General features: G+C 40.6%; 2 pseudogenes; one reads left to right on the forward strand and one right to left on the reverse strand.

The window, feature by feature from the left end:
- The window catches only part of LOC117441148 (zinc finger protein 208-like), a 447,659-nt pseudogene that overhangs the window by 203,685 nt on the left and 218,063 nt on the right, over nt 1-25,911 (reverse strand).
- The window catches only part of LOC117441147 (zinc finger protein 721-like), a 424,075-nt pseudogene that overhangs the window by 112,906 nt on the left and 285,258 nt on the right, over nt 1-25,911 (forward strand).

Below are 25,911 nucleotides of genomic sequence, written 5' to 3' on the forward strand. Positions count from 1 at the left end.
GTTGGCTCTTCATAGGGAACTTAAATATAGTTGGAGAAAGTATATTTTAGCATAATCTTGACTGCAACAAACAGATGCCATTCAAGTACACTTGAATATCCATGCCATAGCACCCTGCTTACTGCATGGCTATTGAGACCACACAAAGGTTCGCTACAGGCTCACAAATGTTCGAGTGGAAAAACTGGTTGGCATTCGGCAAACCTAAGGCTCTTTGAGCCGGACACAGAGCCATCCTCAACAAGACTGGACAGTGACACTGAAGAGGAAGAGTGTGATGTTGATGAGGCCCAGGAAGAGCCCGTTGACTGAAAGGGTTTAGCCAAAATGCAGAGGATCGCTTGAAGGAAGATTTGCATGTTTAATGGGACTTTGTGGAGTGAGAAGGGCTCTTTTCATTTAACATTTTGAATGGGACTTTGTGGGGATCTTTGGATGGGGGGTGCATTTTTGTTCCTTTTTTAATGAGTGGGGTTGGGGGGGATGAGTAACATTTAACTCAACATTCCTGTTTTCGTTCTCAATTAAACAAATAATTGTTCAATAAAATAATTAAAACTTGTTCTGTTCTTTTTTTTTTTTAAATGTAAAAAAACAACTCTAATGGGACATTTGACACAGTGGCGTTTGGCAAAGCAGAAAAAGAACACTCAAAAAACCCGACAATATTATTCTGAAAGAGAGAGACGAGTTATTGTTATTACAACGTGACTTCACTATTATTGAACAACTCCTTTTATTGGGTCATTTTATTGGGTTAAGTACATTGTCGGTATAAGTGAGAAATGGATGTAACTTCTGTTAGACAGCCATCATACATACTGAAGAAATATTGACTGTGAATGTATGCAATATGGATGGCATTCAGAATGTATATCTAATTACATTAACTGTGAATGTCCTTCATTTTATCTCAAATAAAATAACAAAATATTTTAATAAAGATATTTGAGACGTTTATGACTCGCGCATGCACAATGCAAATCGGACAGCCGTCTAGACGTCAAATGTCCTATTAGAGTTGCCGTATGGAGTTGTCAAATATGGCGGACCTTCTCGCACATGCGCACTGCAGATAGGGCAGGGCCGCAGATCGGGTAGTGACAATGTGAACCACAAAACCAACATCAGCCGTTAGCTGTTAGCCCTCAGAGCTCACAGCTCCTCATATCTGTTCAGAAACTAGACAGAAGTACAAACCACAGACTGTCCGTGTCCTGGCGAATACAGTCGCTGGTTTATTTATGTCTGTATAGGGCGTTCCGAGCTGAATAAGGGCGTCAAATGAAGGCAAGACGCCCGCCTGGCGGAAACGCTGGAATTAGGAATATATTGTGATGAAGTGCACACTGACCTGAGCTCCAGGGGCCTCCTTCTTCTCCTCCATGCTGCTCATCAGCTGTCCTGATGAAGACCACAGAGCTGCTTCATTATTAATATAATACAAATATTTAGATATAATTCATCATAAACTGTCAGCAGTGAAGAGGAGGAATTCAAAGAGTTTATTCAATGATATGTTCTATTTCTAGATGCTTATATGTAGTGTTTTATCACACCATGTGCAGTGCCTTGTCTCATCTATGCTGCTGTGACGTAAACATGTTCCAAATGGATCCATTTGGTCAATGTGATGCTAAGCAGAGGAGAACATGATAGAAAGGTCAGATAGTTATTAACATTACATGCAAATTACTTTAACCATTACGATAAAAAGTTGGTTTTCTGTGTAAATTATTATTAATATAATACAAATATGTAGATAAAATTCATCATAATCTGTGTAGCAACTTACATTCTAATTTACAGCTCACAGTTTGTTCACTTTTATTTCATTAAAATGACTTTATTCACATAGAAAGTGACATTAATGGATGTTTGAACCACGGTTATAGCGCTATCCGTGTGTAACTATCACTAAGTTAACACAGAAAGCAAACATTAGCTAGTGAGACTGTTTAATGTACTCCATGTATATGTTACGGGTCCCCGATATGAAGACCACAGTAACAGTGATGATACCTGTGAGCAAGTGAGACAGGAGCAATGAGGACACAGGTTATTTGGTTTCCTTCCAGATTGCTTCTGTTGGTAGTTGTAATACACAAACGTATTTAAACATCTTAACTCTCTTATGCATTTCAATATATTTACTTAATCATTCACTTTTCTGACAGCTCCATCAACACACATCCACTGTCAATAACCCCTTCTGTGACAAGCACACATTCAAGCTGAACTTTACATTCACTAATCTTTTTGTACCTTTCATACATCTTGTTTTACAGTATTAAACCTGTATTAAATATCCCTTGAAACTGTAATTTCGACTATTACCCTTCTGCATTTAAACTCGAGAATCATAATGCTACAAACACTACAGCATACTTGTGTAACAAACATCCAGTATAACACTACCTAAACTATACCTTTCATAAGGTGCACATTTATTCATAACTTCCCATGTATGGAAATATTTAGTGGGCGGGAGCCTTCAGACACACTATCTCACTCGCACCATTTCTGTGTCAGACCACGTTATCCCGAAGATGGCGCCGCGCGGAGAAAGCTAAGCTAATACGCACACACATTCATACACTCTTTTTAACATGTAAACAGCGCTACAAACACTCCACACGCTTAGTGGGCCGTCACACTATATACATTTTCTGTATATTGTGTATTCTTTAGATACTCTAGTGCAGGGCTCTCCAACACGTCGATCGCGAGCAACCAGTAGCTCGCGGGCAGCTTTTCAGTAGCTCGCCAATCGATTCGTAAGTCGTAAGGTTGCTTATTGATTTTTCGGCCGCGGCTCGACAATAACGTTTTTTTATTTTAGAATTGTTTCTGTCACACGAATATCAAATTGGTCGGTGACGCAGAGATCAAGGAACAAACGTGACAGCGGCACAGCGACACCACACACGGAGCAGTCTGCTTTCTCCACCAACACCAGTCCAGAACCAACAGCAGAATGACCCGCTCTGAATCAGTCCGTGTCGCTGCGGCTCAGACACACAGGGAGGGATTTGTGTTTTTGAGAAACACTCGTTATCGTTACGTCAGTTTTTTGGTGGATTCAATCAAGTCTTTGATTGCAGAGTATATGAATGTCCTCTTGCTATTTTCAGTTGATAAATACTTATGTAAAGTTTGTGAAGGCAGGAGGAAAAAAGCTCCCGCGATCACCGTCTCCTCTGTTCCTCCAAACCCCGCCCCTAATCAGGGGCGCCGTAAGGGGGTGAAAAGTTAGGACGATTCTAAGGGCCCGTGACTGACAGGAGCCCCAAAAATTGTAGAACATTAAGAAAAAATGTTTAAGTAACCTTTCATCAATCATCAATAATTAACATTAATATAACATTGATAATGTACTCACTAAACTTGCGATTAATTTCACTTTTTTTGTTCGAAAAGTTAATTATCCAAAGCATCGAACCCCCCCTTTATTTACATGTAATGGTTTGGTCCTGTCTCCAAACGCTGTGCGGCACTGCATTTTCTAGCAGAGTGAGAGCATGTGAGGCAGGGATGCGAGTACTTACGTGTGTATAATGTCTCAACCACTAACAAAGTCAGGCTTTCAAAAAAGAAAAGAAAGGAGAGAAAGACAAGAGAGTTTTGCTCTGATTTAGCACCATCATCAGGCCTTTTCATTTCCGTTTTGTTTTCCATTTACACTTTAATACCTGCTTATTTTGTAGTTGGTATGTATATTTAATTAGAAAATCTGCTGCTTATTTTATATGTTATAAATGATAATATTAGTGTTAATGTTCACTTTATTTTAATTTAAGAGGTCATGTATATTTAAGTTATACTTATTTTGATTTATGAATGTTCCATTCAAAAATGTTATTAAAAATGCACCATAAAAAATGACTATTGAGGTCTATTGTCAGGAATGTTAGTGTTATATCAAATAGTGAATTCTACTGCAGCAGAATGTTGCACGTCTGCACAGTGTTATATGTTCACCGCTCAGTGTCAGTAAATATAGTGCAGTTAGTATTGGACTACAAGATAGATGCAAGCCTGTACAGGTAGAGTTATTTAAAGTATAAATGAGTCGGTTGGGTTCTGGAGGTGTGGTTACAGCTTTGTGCTTGGTTTGCGTGGCCTGTGCCTGGTGGTGGGGCCCAATGTGATATCTTTTCATGGGGCCCAAAATCCCTGGCGGGGCCCCTGCCCCTAATGGCTGATAGTGACCCGATAGAAACTTTATTATTCACTTAATCATTGATTGAGATGAATAATAGCTAACTTAATCGGATACATTCATGGGATATATGTAACAGTAAGACAGAGAATGTAGACTTGGAATAGTCTGCAAAGAAGGCCGTTGATAGAAGCTGCAGAAGCAGTATTTTTTGTTTTTGATGGTGGAACAATTTCACACACAGATATAGGGAGGCTCGACCTATACAATTCATTTATTTTGATTTATAGAAGAAGAAGAAGAAGAAGAAGAAGAAGAAGAAGAAGAAGAAGAAGAAGAAGAAGAAGAAGAAGAAGAAGAAGAAGAAGGCTGAACCAGTGTCAATCCTGTGGAGATGGAGATGGAGGTTATAAATCTCCAAAATCATGTTCAGCTTAAGTCTCAGAAAACTATAAGAACATCACCAAGCAGCAATAAACATGTCTGCTTTATTTGGCTCTACAGACCTTTGTGAAGCAGCTTTTTCTGACATGAAATCTAAATACAGAACAAGACTGACTGATGAACATTTAAATGACTCTATACACCTCTATGGTGGACTCCATGCAGCGCCATTCATGAATGCACTTATTTTACACATGTGCCATAAGATGCTTGTCAGGTGGTGATGAAGGACATGTGTGTGAATTCTCAGTGAAGTACTTACTATGTGGGCCATAATAATATGTGAGACATTGTCGTTTTCTTGGACCTTGATGTGAAGTTAAGATTTTTGATAAGCTTTAGGTATTGCAATTTCACACGTGTACAAAAGTATAGCTTAATTCAACTGATGAGTGCTCTGTGAATACATGTAATGTGATGGAAGTAGCTATTGGCCACTTTAATTTTTTCAAAGTTGCTCTCAGATGAAGAAAGGTTGGAGACCCCTGCTCTAGTGATATGTGTCCTGTGTGTATACTTGATGCTAATGCTTCATTTTTATTATATCTTATTGCATCTTTTAAATATGTTTAACTCGTGTAATGCCTGAAAACACTTCTGCTGTGACACATTCATTTCCCAGTTTAAGATAAATCATTATTTAAATAAAGTATATCTATTTATCTAATGAGCTAAACCGTCGCTTAGCTTAGCGTTAGCTGCTAACTGAAGAACCCCATTCATTTCAATGGGAAAAATGCTACGTCGCGGTGAATGGCGATGCTAATAATAGTTAGCATACATTTAAAACCATATCTATGGTAAAGAGCACCAACACAACAACTCAAACCGTCTTAAAGACAACTGGTGTAATAAATAACTAACATAAAGTCAGCTGAGCATTACAAATCAACTGGTACTCCCCCAGAGCCAAACTGGAATAATAACAGTAGCTGTTAGCCGATAGCCGTTAGCTGTTAGCCGTTAGACGACAGCTTTGTAGATGATAGCTTTTAGACTGTAGCTGTTAGCCTTTATTTAAAGATAGTTTGAGAATATTTTTGGCGCACATTTTAAAAGTTTTTTTTGTGAGTTTCTTTCGTCCAAGATTATAGCTGTTGTGTTAAATAAGATAACTTCTGATTCATGATTAACTGTAAGCTAGTGATGTTACGTATTGCGCCGAGGCTTCGGAGCGTGTGTCGAGTAATCCCCGAAGCTTTTTGTGAAGCAAGTATCGAGACTTGTATCGTTTTGGGCCAGTGACGTCATCGATGACAAGCGAAGCCTCGCTGCCTGTCGATACCACGTGAATGCTTCAGGAAGCCATTCAGATCGGTTGAACCATAGATATATATATATATAAACACTGGATACAGCGTGGGAGGCGGGCCTCATTCATTCCTATGAGAGTTGCTCATTGGCGCATGATGATAAAATGGCCCAACTTTTGAGTAAGTGAAACGTCACAGATTACCCGGCATGCCTGAGAAGTACCCGTATGTGCGCTCATATAGCATGCGCAACTTTAACCAAAATGCTCGTTCACATCAAGCACGTCAATTTGCGTACACGTAACAGCACTGCACGTTCATGACCACATGGTAATGGATTGTTATTATGATGGATTTGATATTAACGAGGTGGCAGTTAGCAGCTAGCGACTAGCTAGTAATGATGCTAATGTGAACATCAATCGTTATATACAAGTGGTCATGAACACATCTGTCCATCAGACAGCTGCCGTGCTTCCTGTCATCATTAATGGACGTCTCTTTAAAATGACCGCTCAGAGGAGAGGAGTTCCCATTTCTCTAACCGCCTGCTGCTTCCCCTCCTCTCTCTCATCGACTCCTCCGTTCGCATCTCCTGTGGGTGGTAAAGTCTCGAGGAGAAAGGAGGGGAAGCAGCAGGCGGTTAGAGAAATGAGAAAGGGCCCATGTAGCATGACTTGCTTTCTGACATTTTGAATCCAGTTATATGACCACCTCTCCACTTCTTTAATCGCTCTAGCTTCTCCATTACGTATGGGGCACGTCTTCCCCTCATCCACATAGCCCCATCCTCTGCGTGTAGAGCCCATTGGATGCATGAGTCTAAGCCATAGACTGTATATATAAATGGACGTAGGGTCCGTGACGTCACCCATAGGAATCTGCAGAGTTGCCGTGAAGCCCTTAGTAGGCGGAGTCGGCCACTCACGGCTCGACAGTGACGTCAGAGTTCAACTCCCGCCTGTTCCAGCCTGCTCCAAATAAGGGCAAAGAGGCGGAGCCGAGGCGGGACCTGCAGCCACCGAGCTGGAAGTTCCAGAGCTAGCTGAAGCTACCAAGCTAAGCTAACATGCTCCCCATCTGCACACTGCCGTTGCATTTTACGTTTCTAAGGTAAGCGGACATAAAACTATTCAGCAAAACTATAAATAATAATCTAAGTTATTGGGTTTTTAGCATAATACTTCAGAATCTTAAAACCCCTTAATGTTTGTATGCAATTGTGCTAAATTCAACACTGGAATCAAGCAAATATTAATGTGTTTGCATGACATTAGTTATTTGTATTTTGATATCACTTAATTATACGTTTAAGTCAAGCTAAGGTACATGTGATGGTAGTATAGTTAGTGCTCTTACCTGTGAGGCCTCCTCCAAACAGCATAATAACCAGACTGTATCATTAAAACTAAGTACCAGTTCTAGATCCTTGACTTTAGACAAACAATTCAAAAGACACAATGTATTTAAAGACCAATCTTTATTTGAATGTGCCTCTTAACCTGATATATTAGTTATACAGTAATAGTATTGACAATCTAAAAAAACTGAGCAACTCAACAGTCAACTTTATGTTTCTTATTGTCTAAAGCATTTATTATTTTCATTTTCCCCCTCTCATATTCAGTGTGGACGGATTGAGACAGCATGGTGTCCAGAGAGCTGCAGAGACTTCAGGGAGAAACCTCCGTGTGATGGACGTCCAGTCTGTTGGTGTGGAGAGGACTGAGGGTCTTTCCTCAGCGAGGAGGACCAGGGCTGATGAAGGAGCCCATGCTGGGCAAAGCTGATACCAACTGCACAGGCCTAGTCTGTCACTTTATTTGACTAAATGTGTTTACTTATAAATGTAATAGGTTTACACCTTCTGTCCATATGTGCTTTTTATTTAAAACATTTGATTAACTTTTGGTTCACATTTCAATAAATTGTATCTGTATTTGCACTCCTTTCGTCCATTATTCTTACTGAAAATGTTAGATTACACATTCACATCTGACTGAAGATTGGCCCCATTTATTTGTGACGTTGCAAACTCTGCGGTACAAGGCACAAGCAATGTGAAGCTCATAAAGTGAGGCAAATAGAAATAATCAGCTGATGGAGTGTCTCATAACATCAGCTTTTAATGTTCCTCTTGGATGTTCTTCTTGACCCTCAGAGAAGGAGAAAATGTTGTGTCTTTCAGGCATGTCCTTTCCTAACAAAAATGACAGGAAACATAAAACATATTATTGCAGAACAAGTGTGTTATTTATGAAAGCGTTGTGTTTGTGTGTTTAGGGGCTGTAGATATAATTATTTTGTAATTGTAATGGTTTTTTGTTTTTTTTAACAGTGAGCAATCAGATTATGAATGAACAGTATGAAGTTCATCAACATTGAAATATATGTTATTATCAAAATAATATTTAACTGTTACAAAACGTAGTGCAACTGTAGAAGCTTGCTCTGTTGTCTCACTGAAAGAATAACTTTTACCACGTTTTTACAGACAATATTGAGATAAATAGTAGCAGTTCTCACTGTGTTAAATATCTTTGCCTTCAATACATTAAATTAGAAAGCTGACAAAGTCATATTGCTAAATATCTAAAATGTAACTTTTTGCATGGAATAAACCCTCAACTTAACTGATGTGTAGGTGATCTAGTATTTATTATTGTTTATTGGAATGTGTATCAGTGTATTCAAGTCAATACTTCATTCATTTAAACCAATATCTTTCTACTATTCTTTGTACAGTATGACAAAAGAGTCTTTGTACCTGAGCTGAAGTTCACTGCTGTGAGGAGTCCAGTTCTGTCTCTCACTCTCTGGTCCAGCCTGTCTGCATCACCTGGACACTTTAAACAAACAGATATATATATGTAAAGTACCATGTGTACAAACAATATGACTGATTCTCTTCTGTTGAACATGTTGGATTGTGTATTGTCCGAGTCAGGGTCCTTTTTATTTTACTGTAACTTTGGAAGTTGCGTTACCAATGCTTACTGTTTATTTGATACCCATTTGGTAATGCAATTAATAAAAACAACAAGGTTTGGGTTCGTTCTTCAGGTGACTGTGACGTTAACGTGTAAGCTCGATAATGAACTCCAGCTCAATCAACCATATTGTAATATCTAAGTAATCATCTTGAAATATGACATTAATAATTGTAATATACACACCTTATTGTGAGGTTGATTTCACATACACGACATTAGCTTGTCTACATACTTGAGCATAGCCAATTTAAATTAACCTTAGATGCATCCAGTTCTACCTACATAATAAAATATCTCTAAATTACAAGGATGTAACCTTATTTTATCAACCTCAAACAGAAGCCGTTTGTTCAACAGTATTATCCCACTTAACACTTGTCTATTTCGTTTTAACCTTTATATATACAGTCTATGATTTTAACTTGGAGGCTACGATTAGCATCGTTAGCACCGATGTAGCTACCACTAGCTTACATGCTAACCCAAGCCTTACCATTCATTACGTAGCTGATTAAAATCATTAACACATAAATAAAGGACTCGAATTTTACTTACCGCATTCATGCACCGTCTGTTTTAACCGCAGAGCGAGTCACAATAGTCCGATATATAAGCATGAAGAACAAACAACCACGGCCGGCTACAAGTTGTGTTTCCTGGATGAGCTGAGCAGGCAGAGTCCCTGTAGCTAGCTTCACGGAGCAGGTAGCAGAGAGACAAGAAGCTAACAGCGGCAGGCACTTGACAGAGCCGTCACTCAATGTGACCACGCCCTAATTGATGCACAAACTTTAAGACCTAATATAAATAAAAGGGTCGCGTTAGAAAACAATTCACTCACAGATCCATAATCATGAAGGTGGAATCTAACTATATCGATAATAAAATGTATGGAGCCAGGGAGAGAAACATGTGTTTTTCTGCTGTAAAATTGGGCATTTTAACATGGGGCTCTATGGAAATTGCTCCTTTCTGCAGCCATCGCCTATCGGCCAATATATGAACTGCAGTATGTGGCACTTCCGTATTGGCTTCCCGGCTCTTCCCCAGAGTTTGCCGCTTGGTCTAAGCATGTCAACATGTCATTAATCATGATGTTAAATAATATTGGACTGACTTCACTCCCTTGGGGAATACCATTTTCTATTTCTAAATAACTGGAAATATCTGCTCCAACCTTTCCTCTAAATGTCCTGTCTGTTCAAAAGGCCCTTACCCAATTGAACATTCTCCCTCCAATACCCATTCTCCTCCATGTGATCAGTAGCCCCTCCTCCACACAGAGTCATATGCCTTTTAATGTCAACGTACACTATTGCCATTATCTCTTTCATTTTCAATGTTTCCCCCACGTCATTACTCACTCTTACTAATTCCACATCCAGAGCTGACCTATTATCCTGTCTCTTCTCCTTCACCTTTTCATTCTCTGCTAGTAATTGCTGTTTTTGCTGCCTATGGATATCACTGAGATGCTCCCCACTATGTACTGCTGCAAGTGTCCTTCCTAACATACCTGCCTTCTCTTTATCTGTCACTGCCAGGCACCACTTTCTCCCTACCCTTGGTTGTTGCTTTGGGTATACTGTTCTCTGCTGCATTTAGTATATGTTGCGTTATGTGGCTTGTAATGACCTGAACGGGAGGACTCTAAAAAGGGAGCCTGTTCACATACAAAGAAATAGATACACTAAATAGTAGCTAAAAACCTCACTGTCAAAGTGGTACTAACTAAAGAAAAGGAGGCTGTAAAAAAACACCGCTAAACTAAACAATTACCGTCAACTTAGAGACTCAGATACTCTAATCACAGTCACATCTAATCATATCACACTACAAAACACAGACCACACAATTTAACCACAGACCGAAGAGCAAGTAGCGAGAGGCGTCTGTCCCCAGGCTTTGTAGTCGTCTCCAGCAGGTGTGCGCCGGCTGTACGCTGCGATTGGAGTGCGTCGAACCCGGCGTGCTCCAATCACAATCTTCAGGGGGCGGACCAGGAGATGGCAGCCAATCACGACAGGGAAATCACACAGCTCATTTACATGCAGCACACATTAACACAGTTAAGAGGACGAGGAAGGCAGCAGCCGTATCAGTTTGATACTAATGTCAGATCCAGGCATGAGATGTTCCCCCTGTGAACATCTACTCTTGTGCCATGTCCATCATTAAGGCATACTAGTGTTCTTTCCTCCAACATTTCCTCCACTATGTTTCCGTTACTGTCTGTATAGTTGCAGCCCATAGACGGTTGTTTGCATTGAAATCACCACACCAAACTTCCTCCCTATGTTTATATTCTACTATTTCTTTAAATATATAAGTGGTTAGATTTGGACATGGGTTGTATATATTGATTATCCTAATGTTATCTTGTTTTCTAGGGTTGCAGATGTCCACTATAATACAGTCTATACCATCAGGAGATTGCACCTCCCTATATGCCACACCATCTTTGACAAATGACTGCAGGATCTCAGGTCTGCAAAGTGGACAGGTAGGCGAGAAAGGCTTTTTTGAGTCTCAGAGACCAAGGTACTGTACACTTCGCATACATTGACTGCACGACTTCAGGTCTGCGATGTGGACAGTACACCTCAAATACATACCTACACAACCTGGGGTATTTGAAGATAAGGGAATGACATGTTTATAATATGCTGCAAAACACAACAAATATGCAGGGTGACAAGTCTGTTTCTAAGGCCATTTTATTTTTGGTAGTCTGATCATTTCAACAAGAGAATAGAATCAAACTGAAAACATCGTAAATATGTTCCAGATACATGAAGCATGTGAACAGTGAAACTCACTCATGGACTTTAAGGTGAATACTTTAAGAAAAGGTTTTCTCCCACTCTTTGTAGGAGCCATTTTATGGGTGTTGTTGGTGTTTCAGTTTACCTTATTTATATGAATAGTGCAATATTATTTTTTAACACTTGGTCGCGGGGTTTAGCTGCACCGGGTGTATAAAAGGGGTCATAGGTCACAGGAGAGGAAGAGGACACAGGAGGGAGAGCATACCGATTCTACCAGATGGCCAGCCAGCCCCAGCAGATGCTCATACTACAACTATTGACACTGTACTTAAACCTTGGTATGTAAAGCAATAAAACATCATTCTAAAACTGCAGCAAAAGACCGGAACTTCATACCTTTGTGTCTGCGTCAGGATCACTCTAAACCCTCCTGTGAAGTAATGGCAAAAAGATATAGGACACTGGAACTAGGGGTGGGCGATATTGAAAAATATGTTATCACGATATTTTCAAGCAGTATCACGATAGACGATATATATCACGATATTTTTTCATGTCAGTTATTATGGTTATTTTTCAAGTTACTTAACAGAACAAGCACCTACAAGGTAACAGAAACTAAAACAAAAAGGAGTAACAGACCAAAATAGCATTTCAAGCTGGTTTTATTTCAGAAATGAATCCCTGAATGAACAAGTGAGCAGTGAACATCAATAAACATGAAAAGGAGGGTAAAACATAACTAAGTAAAACATAAAACATCAATGAGGAAAAGTCACTGCCAAACAATTAAAATGTAAACTTTAGAGTAGACTTGAAGTGTAATAAAAGACTTTAGCATAACTGAAGGGAAAAACATAAAACGCCACCGCTGCAAAGAAAGGGGGCGGGGACTTTGGGAGCGTGTCAAACAACTCGGACTGAACGAAAGCAGAGGTGCGCTGACATTGTGAAATCGATCGGGCTTGATATATGGTGAAATTAAAATCAGTAGGTGAGGCTGGGGGAGCGGGAGGGGAAGAGGCTCTCCGTCCGCTGTCATAGCCCCCTGCGCCGCGCACGGAGAGCCTCTTCCCCTCCCGCTATTTTTTTCTTCAATTTTTTTTTTTATCACGATAGGACGATATCTCTGAAAAAGCATATCGTGGAGACCTAATATCGTCACGACGATATATATCGTCATATCGCCCACCCCTAACTGGAACATTTAAACTGCCATTACAAGTAGAATCGTACTCTATGAGTGAAACTGGACAATAAGAAACATATCACATTGGATTAAGGATCGTTTTCACCGGACAAACAATTGGATTACTTCACAACCGACACCTCATCCAGGATCAGCTGGACAACACGCCACAATCAGCTGGAGATTGTCACCACCTGCGCTCATCAAGACGGCGAAAGGAGAGGCCGAGAGCCAAGACTGGGAAAGCGGCCGGGTATGAGCAGCATTAAAACTGGATCGTATATTGGAATCATAAGCTGCATCGGACAATGGCTTGGATTTAATGCTGCAATAATGTCAGCTGTTTGAAACAGCTGTCGGCAGAGGGACAGCCAGAAAACGAAACTTAAAGGAACAGTGAACATTATGCATGTCAATTCTGACGTTACGTCAACAGATGGCGCTGTTGGGATGGGATCTGTAATGGAAAAAAGGATTACCCAACACAAGGCCCATAGAGAGGCGAAGTCCCTCCCCTTCCGGTGGAGCACCATGGGAACTTATTTCGAAAAAAATATGTATTGAAGTCAATGGAGAGACAAAGATTATCTTTCGATCCCGTTTGAATTGTGCCACGAATTACACATATGATATTTGTCAATTTAAAAGATAATTTTGCAAGTAAAAAAAAAAAATGTGCCGTAAAACTGATAACACATTTGTTTGTGTGAAACGCTGAATGAAATATATCTCTGGTCTCGCAGAACAACACACGTCACCAAGATGGCCGTCACTACTGTCTTGTCAACAAAAAGGATTGACTACCCTCACTATCACCACAATGAAACACGTCCAGAAGAATGTTATGCAAAGCTGCCTGCCTTCCTTTAATTCTCTCTGAACTGCCTGGTCTTTTAATGTTTAATGTCAACCATTTCTGCAGATAGCGTGTAGTAGAAAAGATCGTCGATCGCCGATGCTAGCGTTAGCATTTCTCCCCCGGGCTTAAATTGTGTATTATAGAATGATCACACCGGTGACAGTACTCTTCAAAGGGTTCACAAAATTTGACTACTACTCTTACTGTTTAACATGTTGGGTTACTTGATGTTACTTCATGTTAAGGCTAATAAAAATGACACGGCTGTAATGCTAACTAACGTGCAAGCTACTAGCTAGGAAACTAACTTGATCCAGCCACTCCTGGTCCTTTCATCAGACGGGAAGCGAAAGAACGAGCAAGACCCATTGCTGGTATGATAACAACCTGGTACTAAGTACATAGGCATCTTGTTAAAGGTATCTTATCTTAGCCAGTGCCATATAGATAGATTCTATTTATATGGCACTGATCTAAGCTATCTCTTAGTGGAGGAAAACAATTGTGACATCACTTACGCAACTCTGGGATTAGTAATCTTTGTAGTTGCGTATTTTTCATAGTCTTATATTTCAACAGTTTTACGATGAACTGTGACTTTTTTGACATGAAAATAATTTTTTAAGATTGACAAACATCATATGTGTAATTCATGGCACTATTCAAACGGGATCGAAAGATACGTTTTCTCTATCCATTGACTTCAATACATTATTTTTCCAAAATAAGGTCCCATGGAGCGGAAGTAGATGGGGGGGTGACTTCGCCACTCTATAGATGGGAATTGTTTATTGTAAACTGTGAAAAAAACAAAATATGCTTAATTGCTGCTACTACACTCTTAAAACCACTATGGGGTTTCTCCTGTGTGAACACGAAGATGTGATTTGAGAGCACCTGATTGAGTGAACGTTTTCCCACACTCTTCACACCAGTACGGTTTTTCTCCAGTATGAATACGGTGATGTTTTTGTAGACCACCTGATGTAGTGAAAGTTGTCCCACACTCTTCACACCTGTACGGTTTTTCTCCAGTGTGAATACGGTGATGTCTTTTGAGAGCACCTGATGTAGTGAACGTTTTCCCACACTCTTCACACCAGTACGGTTTTTCTCCAGTGTGAATACGGTGATGTGATTCTAGAGCACTTGATGTACTGAAAGTTGTCCCACACTCTTCACAGCTGTAAGGTTTTTCTCCTGTGTGAATAAGTTGATGTGATTTGAGAGCACTTGATTGGGTGAAAGTTTTCCCACACTCTTCACACCAGTACGGTTTTTCTCCAGTATGAATACGGTGATGTCTTTTGATATGACTTGATGAAGTGAACGTTTTCCCACACTCTTCACAGCTGTAAGGTTTTTCTCCTGTATGAATACGTTGATGTGATTTGAGAGCACCTGATCTAGTGAAAGTTTTCCCACACTCTTCACACCAATACGGTTTTTCGCCAGTGTGAATACGGTGATGTTTTTGTAGAGCACTTGATGTACTGAAAGTTGTCCCACACTCTTCACAGCTGTAAGGTTTTGCTCCTGTGTGAACATGAAGATGTGATTTGAGATGACTTGATGTAGTGAACGTTTTCCCACACTCTTCACACCAGTACGGTTTTTCTCCAGTGTGAATACGTTTATGTCTTTTGAGAGCACTTGATGTAGTGAAAGTTGTCTCACACTCTTCACAGCTGTAAGGTTTTTCTCCCGTATGAATACGTTGATGTGTTTTGAGATTACCTGATTGAGTGAAAGTTGTCCCACACTCTTCACAGCTGTAAGGTTTTTCTCCTGTGTGAATACGCAGGTGGCTCTTTAAATGTCGAGATGTTGTAAAGGATTTGTCACATTGCTGACAGCTCTGACGTCTCTCTCTTCCTTTTGGTTTCTAGAACAGACAGACAGAGAAAGAGATAAAGTCAATCTAAAAAGCATAAATACACAAGTTAACACAATAAAAACTCACTTAAAGTGGACCTATCATGCTATATTTGAATATATTGTCGGGCCATACCTATATAAAGTATATAAATATAGTTTTTTTTTCAAAATACCAAAAAGATCATGCATTTTAGCCACGCCTCATTTCGCTCCATTTGCTCTTTCCAGCGCTGTTTTTGCAGGGGGCTGATTCTGTGAGCTGCAGCTGACCACGCCCCCCTGCAGCTGACCACGCCCCCTTCAGGAGAGGGGCGCGTGCTCTGAGATCAGCTGCTGGGCCGCAGCTGGGAGAAGAGGGGGAGAAAAAGAGATCTCCGTCCACCGTGTTTTATTCTTATAAAAGTAAGAAGAGAAGTAACGGGGTAGAAACCCTCCTTTTCACGCAGCGGTCCAGACATAGACATCAAACGGCGACACAAATGCAGTGTGCAGTTCTTTTGGCATTAGGGCAGGGATATCTAGATACTTCCCAAGGTTTAACATAATAGAATTCCTTTATTGTCATCGCACCAGGTACAACGAAATTTAAAAAAGCAATCCTCGCAGTGCATTTCCACATAAAACGAATAAATATATTATCTATATAAATATATACACATTAAACATGCTCACACATCCATACATGCCCGCACATTATTTAAATAGTTTACAATATAAAAAAAAAACACAGGGATGATATTTTGCATCTCTGATGTCGATCATTAGTTAATACAACTATTAAAAAGTAGTGCAGTTGGAAGTTGTAACCGTTCAGTTCAGCGTTTGACAGTGTTCAGTTCTCGTATGGCTCTGGGATAAAAACTGTTTTTCAGTCGGTTTGTTCTTGATTGAATTGACCTGTAGCGTCTACCGGAGGGCAGAAGAGCAAACAGGAAGTGTCCAGGGTGTGAAGAGTCTGCAATTATTTTGCCTGCTCTGTTGAGGCAACGTTGGCCGAAGAGTTCCTCCAGAGAAGGCAGTGAGCAGCCGATGACCTTCTGGGCTGTGTTGATGACCCTCTGAAGGGCTTTCCTGTCCTTTTCTAAGCAGCTGGCACACCACCTGGTTAGGCAATATGCCAGCACCCTCTCTATGGAGCAGCGGTAGAAAGACACCAGAAGCTTCTCCTCCAGGTTGTTTTTCCTGAGGATCCTCAGGAAGTGGAGTCGCTGCTGGGCCTTTTTCACAGCATCACAAGCATTTCAATTAATATTGTTGTCATATCGTTACTTTGTTGAGAATATGGCCGTGTGATAAGCGGGATAATGTGCAGCGACGCGATCATTATAAATAACACCTTCATGCCGATCTAGATCCCTCCGCTCCGCTTACTGACGTCAGTAAAGTGTTCAAATCTGGATCAGTCTGTATCAGATCCGTTGCAGCCCCTTTTTTAGAGATTTGGGTATGGAAGAAAATAGAGAGGGTTGTGTTTTCTGACACTTGGTGAGTTCCCTGGAACACCGGGGACACATGTTCATGTATAAAAGACATACTAAAGTGCATTTTGCATGATAGGTCCCCTTTAATATAAACCTTGAGTTAACAAAATACTACTTATCAACTGTTTGTGTTTATTATATTTGATACAGTCATACAGCAATATTCTAACCAAAGTATATACCAGAGGTGGGGGACTCGAGTCACATGACTTGACTCGAGTCAAATGAGTTGACTTGCCTAATTTTGGACTTGAGACTTGCTTGACTAACATTGATAAAAGACTCGACTTGACTTTGACTTGGTATTCATGACTTGAGACATAGGCTTGAGACAGATGACTCCAAAGGACTTTACTTTTTAAAATAAAATATTTGCATTTGTATTGTACGAAGCCCCTAGAGGGCAATGAAAGAAAAAAAAGAGAGAGAATGGAGAAAGTAGGAAGTGGAGCGCACAGGAGACGGCCGTTTCATTGCAGACTATTATGTTTATGTGGGGAAATACATACATTATTTGAGATATATTTCAAACTCGGACTTCCTTTTAGGGACATTTCGGCCAGGGGTGTAGAGTTATTTGTTCAAGCACCGGATCGGCAAAACAGGAGAGTCTGTAAACCAGTCTGTCTTGACCTATGTATTCATGTCTGTGACTCTCACAGTATCTGCTGCCCACAGCTGCTTTATAGAAGAAAAAGCTCCTTCACTTCATGAAATCTCTGCAGCACCAGGAGGCTGTGCCTTCACTGTGTTTACCTTCATTAGGCAAGGCAAGTTTATTTATATAGCACCTTTCAACACAAGGCAATTCAAGGTGCTTTACAAAAATGAAAGACATTCAGACAACGGCATTTAAAAACAGTAAAAGATAATAAAATAAACATTAAAAGAAAAAATACATGAATAAAAAGTTACAGTGCAGTCTAAGATATTAATAGTTCACATAGAAGTTCCACTTTACTGATGAACACAAAAGCTCAGTTTCAATTAAAAGCAGCGACAAAAAGATAAGTCTTCAGCCTGGATTTAAAAGTAGTAAGAGTTGTAGCGGACCTGCAGGTTTCTGGGAGTTTGTTCCAGATATGTGGAGCATAATAACTGAACGCTGCTTCTCCATGTTTAGTTCTGACTCTGGGGACAGACAGCTGACCAGTCCCTGAAGACCTGAGAAATCTGGATGGTTCATAATTTAGCAGAAGATCAGAAATGTATTTTGGGCCTAAACCATTCAGTGCTTTATAAACCAGCAGCAGTATTTTGAAATCTATTCTTTGACACACAGGAAGCCAGTGTAAAGACTTCAGAACAGGAGTGATGTGATCCACTTTCTTAGTGTCAGTGAGGACTCGAGCAGCAGCGTTCTGAATCAGCTGCAGCTTTCTAATAGATTTTTTAGTGAGACCTGTGAAGACACCATTACAGTAGTCAAGTCTACTGAAGATAACAGCATGGACAAGTTTTTCCAAATCCTGCTGTGACATTAGTCTTTTAATCCTAGATATGTTCTATAGGTATAATTCTATGTACTGGTGCTGCTGGATAAAGCAGACTGGTCCGTGTGTGGTGTCGCTGTGCCGCTGTCACATCTGCTACTTGATTTCTGCGTCACGGACCAATTTTATATTTGTGTGACAGAAACAATTCTAAAATAAAAACCCTTTATTGTCCGGCCGCGGCCGAAAAATCAAGCACGGACCAATTTTATATTTGTGTGACAGAAACAATTCTAAAATAAAAACCCTTTATTGTCCGGCCGCGGCCGAAAAATCAAGCAGCAACGTTACTACGCTATAATCGATAATCGAGCGGCGAGCTACTGAAAAGCTGCCCGCGAGCTACCGGTAGCTTGCGATCGACGTGTTGGAGACCCCTGCTCTACCCCTTTCCAAACATAACAAACTAATCTCTTCTCATCCTGCACCTGTCCGCCGTAACCTCCGTTCCCTCTCCCCCTCTACCTTTGCCTCATCGGTGCTCTCAGCCCTCCCTTCCTCTGACTCGTTCCAACTCCTGCCTCCAAACTCTGCTGCAGAAACTCTCCTCTCTACTCTCTCATCCTCTCTGGACTCTCTCTGTCCTCTCACATCTCGGCAGGCTCGTCAGTCCCCTCCTGCTCCCTGGCTAAATGACGCACTGCATGCTAATAGAACCATCCTTCGGGCAGCAGAGCGGAAACGGTGGAAATCCAAACACCATGACGACCTCCTAACCTATCAGGCTCTCCTCTTTCTCTGCTTCGATCTCTCAGGCAAAAAGCACTTTCTTTCAAGATAAGATCCAATCTTCCTATTCCAATCCCAAAAAACTATTTTCCATCTTCTCCTCCCTCCTGGACCCCCCCAAAGCCCCTTCCCCCTCCTCCCTCTTGGAACCCCCAAAGCCCCTTCCCCCTCCTCCCTCTTGGACCCCCCCAAAGCCCCTTCCCCCTCCTCCCTCCTGTCAAGCGACTTTGTTAACCACTTTGAAAAAAAGGTTGATGATATTCGCTATTCTTTTTCTGACTCACCTTTACTCACCACTGGGTCACCAGACCCTCCTTTCACCCGCACACTAACCTCCTTCTCCCCTCTCTCTCCAATTGAGGTTCTTACCCTCATTACCTCTGCCCGCCCTACCACCTGTCCTCTGGACCCTATCCCCTCACACCTCTTTCAGACTATCGCTCCTGATATTCTACCATTTCTCACCCATTTCATCAACACTTCTCTAACTTCTGGTCACTTTCCAAACAGTCTCAAGGAGGCAAGAGTAAACCCTCTCCTAAAGAAACCCACTCTCAACCCGTCTGTTATAAACTACAGGCCTGTCTCTCTCCTCCCGTTCCTGTCTAAAACACTTGAACACGCTGTCTTTAAACAACTCCCCTGTTATCTCCATCAGAACAACCTTCTGGATCCGCACCCGTCTGGTTTCAAGGCAGGTCACTCCACAGAAACTGCTCTCATTGCTGTCACGGAGGAACTGCACACGGCTAAAGCAGCCTCCCTCTCCTCTGTCATCATCCTGTTGGACCTGTCTGCTGCATTCGACACAGTGAACCATCAGATCCTCCTTCGCACTCTCCAAGAACTTGGAGTTTCAGGCTCTGCACTTTCTCTCCTCACCTCATACCTCAAAGACCGTACCTACAGGGTAACTTGGAGAGGGTCCGAGTCCGACCCTTGTCAATTAACTACAGGGGTCCCTCAGAGCTCTGTTCTTGGTCCCCTCCTCTTCTCCCTGTTTTTCATATCACTGCTACGCTGACGACACCCAATTAATTTTGTCCTTTCCCCACTCAGAGACCCATGTCGTCGCACGCATCTCTGCTTGTCTAGCAGACATCTCTCAGTGGATGTCTGCTCATCACCTCAAGCTCAACCTTGACAAGACTGAACTGCTTTTCCTTCCGGGAAAAGATTGTCCCACTCTTGACCTGACTATCAACATCGGCCCCTCTGTTGTTGCCCCGACTCAGACTGCAAGGAATCTGGGCGTGACCCTAGATAACAAACTGTCCTTCACTGCAAACATCGCTGCTACAACCCGCTGCTGCAGATACACGCTTTACAACATCAGGAAGATACGTCCCCAGCTGACCCAGAAAGCCACGCAGGTTCTGGTCCAGGCTCTCGTCATGTCACGCCTAGACTACTGCAACTCCCTCCTGGCTGGTCTACCTGCATGTGCCATCTGACCTCTGCAGCTCATCCACAATGCAGCGGCTCGTCTGGTCTTCAACCTTCCTAAATGTTCCCACACCACGCCGCTCCTCCGCTCCTTTCACTGGCTTCCGATGACTGCTAGAATCCACTTCAAGACACTGGTACTTGCGTACCATGCTGCGAATGGATCTGGCCCTTCCTACATCCAGGACATGGTTAAACTGTACACCCCAGCACGTGCACTCCGCTCTGCATCAGCCAAACGACTCGCTACGAGGGGGACCCAAGTTCCCATCAGCAAAAACACGTGGGTTTGCTATCCTGGCTCCAAGTTGGTGGAATGAGCTCCCCATTGACATCAGGACAGCAGAAAGCTTACACACCTTCCAGACTGAAAACTCATCTCTTTCGACTCCACTTCCAGCGATAGAATTACTAACAAAGAACTGCTAACAGAGCACTTATATACTAATAAAGGACTGGCTTATCTATAGCCAGTTGTGTAGCACTTAAAATGTTTGGCTCTATGAAACCTGATGTACTTATATGATTCTGTTTTCTTCAAGGTTGTGTCTTCCTGGTCGAATGTACTTAATGTAAGTCGCTTTGGATAAAAGCGTCAGCTAAATGCAATGTAATGTAACTATATCAACAAATTTGAATAGATTGAGTTTTTTTAACCCTCCGGTATCATTCGATTGGACTACGCAAATTAGTCATTCGAGACAAAAATGTCCACTGCAAAAGACTGCAAAAAACATTATATTAAAAGGTTTTTTTCACAACTTTTTTGGGTTCAATCTTTAAAGAAACTTCCACCATAATAGAAAATACCAAAAATGTAATCATTTTCAGGATTTTAACCCTTTCAATGCCATTTTGAAAACATGAAACCGCTGTTTTTTTTCATGATGAAAACAGAGAAAATGAGTTATTTTCCCAAAAATACATATCTGGAGACTGGCTCTTTTTTTTTTATAACAGTATTGGATATGTCAAAGATTAGCAACAAAATGGATTAGTCCATTAGTCATTCGGGACAAAAATGTCCACTTCCAAAAACTGCTCTAAAAGGACAACAGATTAATGTTTTTTAAAACTTTTTGGGGTTAAATCTTTCAATCAACTTCAGTCCTGATCAAAAATACTAGATGTTAAATTATGTTCAGGATTTTAACCCTTGAACTGCCAGTTTTAAAACATGCACAAAAAGGCAGTTATTTTCCATATAATAAATGTTGGGGGGGGTCGGCTTTTTTTTTTTTATCACAGTCTTGGATATGTCAAAGATTAGCAACAACATTGATTTTGGTGGATAATTAGTTTTTGCACAGAATCAGATTAGACAAAAATGTCCCATCCACTTCCATTATAACCACATCTTTTGATCTCTCACCATACCGGTATAAAATCATGCATTTTGTAATGTCAGGGTTTTATATTGGAGGAAAATAGTTCAATTTGTCCTTTTTACTGTATATGACCAGATGTGACATTTTACATTGAATTACATGCTTGTCATGTCTTGGTTTACAGTTTACAGCATTCACAATTTTCCCCTCATCTCTTTACCTTTGATGTGTGTGAGAATGTAGGAGTCTCAAACATTCATGGGGTATATGTAACAGTAAGACAGAGAATGTAAGGCTGCGGCCACACGAGGACGAAAACGGCTAAACGCATAGGATTAACGCAAACGCAATCTCAAACAAGCTTCCGTCCACACGCAATAGTTATCCGGATAGTGTCTGCCCACACGAGACCGCTCCGTTTAGCTCCAACCGCTGGAGAAGCTGCAGTACATATGCAGGAGCCTGTACGTGGCGCTGTAACTTCCTCCACAAAAGCAGCGAAGAAGCATGGTTGTCATGGTTGCCCTTCTGTTTATTCTCCGCGGTGGGGGCCGAGGGAACCGGGCAGAGTTTTTCGCCAGTCAACGTGTATTAAAGTTTAAATCTTCCAGACAAAATTATAAAAGTGCCGGTCAAAGGTCTTCTTTGTTATTTATTGAGCTTTAAAACAAATGAATAACGACTCTATATAATATAATAATAACATACACGGATCCTCTCTTTTCCCTCCCTCTCTTCGGACAGCTCAGTGTCTGTCTCATGCAGCAGCTGATCCAGTAATGAGTGACCCGGCCGACAGTAAAAATAAACATATTTATAACTAGTTTAGGTAGTTTGAGAGTTGATTAAAATAGCTAAGGGTGATGATCTGACTTGAAGTGTGTGTTTTGCTGCAGCGGGAGGAGCTGCAGGTGAGCAGAGCTGCGTGTCTCCGTCCTGTCAGATTAGACTTCACTCGCGTTTAGGTCCATATCAAGAGAAAGATAAATAATCTGAATTCAGGGTGCAGTTTACTTTGACGTGGGGGTGAGCAGCAGAGGTGGGGAGAGGCGGGGCTATTGCCTCATCATTATTGCTGTAGATGTTAGTAGTTATACAAATGCCATGTCCGTCTCATTAGTATGCAGAAAAAGTGACAGGTCGCCCCGCCCCTTTTGTTTTTTTTTGGCCGGAAGTCCCGCCTTTTTTGACCGGAAGTCCCACCTCATTATACCGGAAGTCCCGCCCCGTTCGACCGGATGTCCCGCCCCCACTTCCGGCGGATGTCCCGCCCCGCTTCCGGCGGATGTCCCGCCCCGCTTCCGGTTTACAAAATAAAATTAAAATTCAATTAAAATTAAAAAAATGAGAAAAATAAAATGCCGTTGTTTTCAATCAATTAATATGCATAGGATATATGTCCCGCCTCCTAACCACTTCCTGTGTGGTTAATCCTGTATATAGTATTGAATGTAACTTACAAATACTTGCAAATAACATTAATCAAAAGTAAAGCATCTAAAAAAAACATATATTTAAACCTCTCTGTTTTTGCGAACAGGACATGAGGGGAGAAAACATATGGTGGAGGAGGGGGAACACACACACACACACACACACACACACACACACACACACACTTTCCCCGCCCCTCACCCCTCTCGCTTTAGGGCTGTCTAGATAAAAAGCCAGCGTCACTCTTAAATATTTTTCAAGTCGAGAGAAAATGGCCAAGAGACGTCTTGATATGAATTGAATCAGCGAGACACCGGTGACAACTTACAGCCATCCGTTGGGTGCTCCAAATCAAAGTAAAGCATATAAAAAACAGATATTTTAAAAAGTCAGCTTTTTTGCTAAAGGATAGGGGAGGGGAAAACCCCAAACCCCCTATGGAGAAACCATAAACCCCCTATGGAGACAACCATGTGGTAAACAGAGGAAGGTAGGTAATATACTTAAATATATAGAAAGTCAGAGAATATTTATCAGAGGATAACGCATATACATTTGTACAAGTCGACACGGGTGCATTTTGTAAGAAACAGAGTTTTCGTACTCAGACCGCTGCAACAATTTCAAGCAGATCTCTGCGATATGCAGTCGCTGTCCGAATATAATGATGGCTTTAATTATTTGTTAACAGTCATAAATGTATTTAGAAAAACCTGTGCTCAAACATTAAAAAGAAAAATAAGTTGTTTTGCGGTCCATATCTCATTAAAAATATCTAATGTTAGTAACTATTAAAGAAAGAATGGGGACAATTCTGTTTTAATGTAGTTTGACCATTGTAACTGCTGTGCAGACATACTGATAAAATAGGGCTTCTAACTAATTACCTTAAATAAAATCACTAATTAATTAAACCAGTTCAATACGCATTATTCTTATTCTTATCATTCTTTATGAGCGCAGTAATGGTAAGGTATCTAATTACTTATTTATCTAGTATTCCATCACATAATAACAGAGATGGTCAAACTGAAGTAGAGACATGGCAGAAATCCTACAATGAAGCGGGAACAGTGAAGGGGAAGTCTCTTTGAAGAGGGTATTAGTAGTTTAAAGATCTTAATGCCCCTTGATCATATCTTTTTTTTTTTTAAAAGACTGTTTCTCTAAAAGGCAAGTTTTGTGATTTTTAAGACTTTTTACAGACACTCGGCAGATTTGTGTGTAATTCTCTCACAAAGGAACAGTAAGTCTCTTACTTTTTTTGATAGTGTTTTTTATGTATGACAACTTTACAACTGGTAGAAAGTTAAGTACTTTTTCTGAGCAGATTTTCTTTAAGACTGTGACTCTTAACACACCAACCCCCCGAGAGACAGACATACTCATCCCCTTTTCAACGTATTTTGTTTTTGTCTTTCTCGCTTTTTTTTCCATTATATTTTTGGAAAAAACGACATAGTGATTGCTAGCAAAAATACAACATGCAACTAATACATTATACAATATTACGACTGTTGGCGATATTTTCAACACAATATACTTGTACCCTTTTTTTTTTTTTTGTAGGACTTCAAGATATGTTGCATGTCATGCATAAACACGGTGTCATCTTTCTTGAAACTGACGTGCTGTCCGTTTTACAAACAAGTTATGTCTATGCTTCTTCATCCTCTGAATGTTCCTCCCCCGTCCCTCTTCACAATAACAATCAAGGTGGATCTGTAAAATGAAAAGCCTCTTCCCAAAGCGTGACTACCCTATTGAGGGCATGCGTCTAGGGCAGTAGGGTCTAAATCGATGGGCCAGATATACTAACATGCAGAACGTACGATATGTTTGAAAAAGACTAACCATTTATCCAGTTCAAGCTGTCTTTAAGATGTGACATCGCGCTCTGACTATTTCCCATAAAATCGTGACAAACTATTACTTGTTCTTACATTTGACCTCTTGCTGCTTGGTTGAAAATGATAGATGAAAAAGAACTTTTTTAAAAAGAGTCAAACCACAAATGTTTTAAGATTGTTACAAAATGTAAAAAATAAAAAAGGTCTGGAGACAAAATTAATTCAGGTGACTCTGGCTTTATTAGGACAACAAACATATAATACAAATGGGTTAGGGGTTAAATATAACCATCGTGGACTTAATAGTCTAACAAAATACTTTTATCTGAATACATTTGTTCTTTTTAAGAGCACTTTTTGAAATTATTTATTTATTATTTCAGTGGAACAATCCAGTGTTTGTTAACATTAACGCTTTCTTCTCTTTTTCTTGTGTTACTAAGATACTTTTAAACACACTTTGGTGTATGCAACACTTGTTCAGATAAACAAGGTTTTTTCTTTTCTGATAAACTTACATATTTTAGTTATTTTATGTTACCAAGATACTTTGAGATACACCCTGATGTACGCAACACTTAACAAAGGGTATAATATGAAGTAG

This window comes from Pseudochaenichthys georgianus, unplaced genomic scaffold, assembly GCF_902827115.2.
Source record: "Pseudochaenichthys georgianus unplaced genomic scaffold, fPseGeo1.2 scaffold_151_arrow_ctg1, whole genome shotgun sequence".
NCBI lineage: Eukaryota > Metazoa > Chordata > Actinopteri > Perciformes > Channichthyidae > Pseudochaenichthys > Pseudochaenichthys georgianus.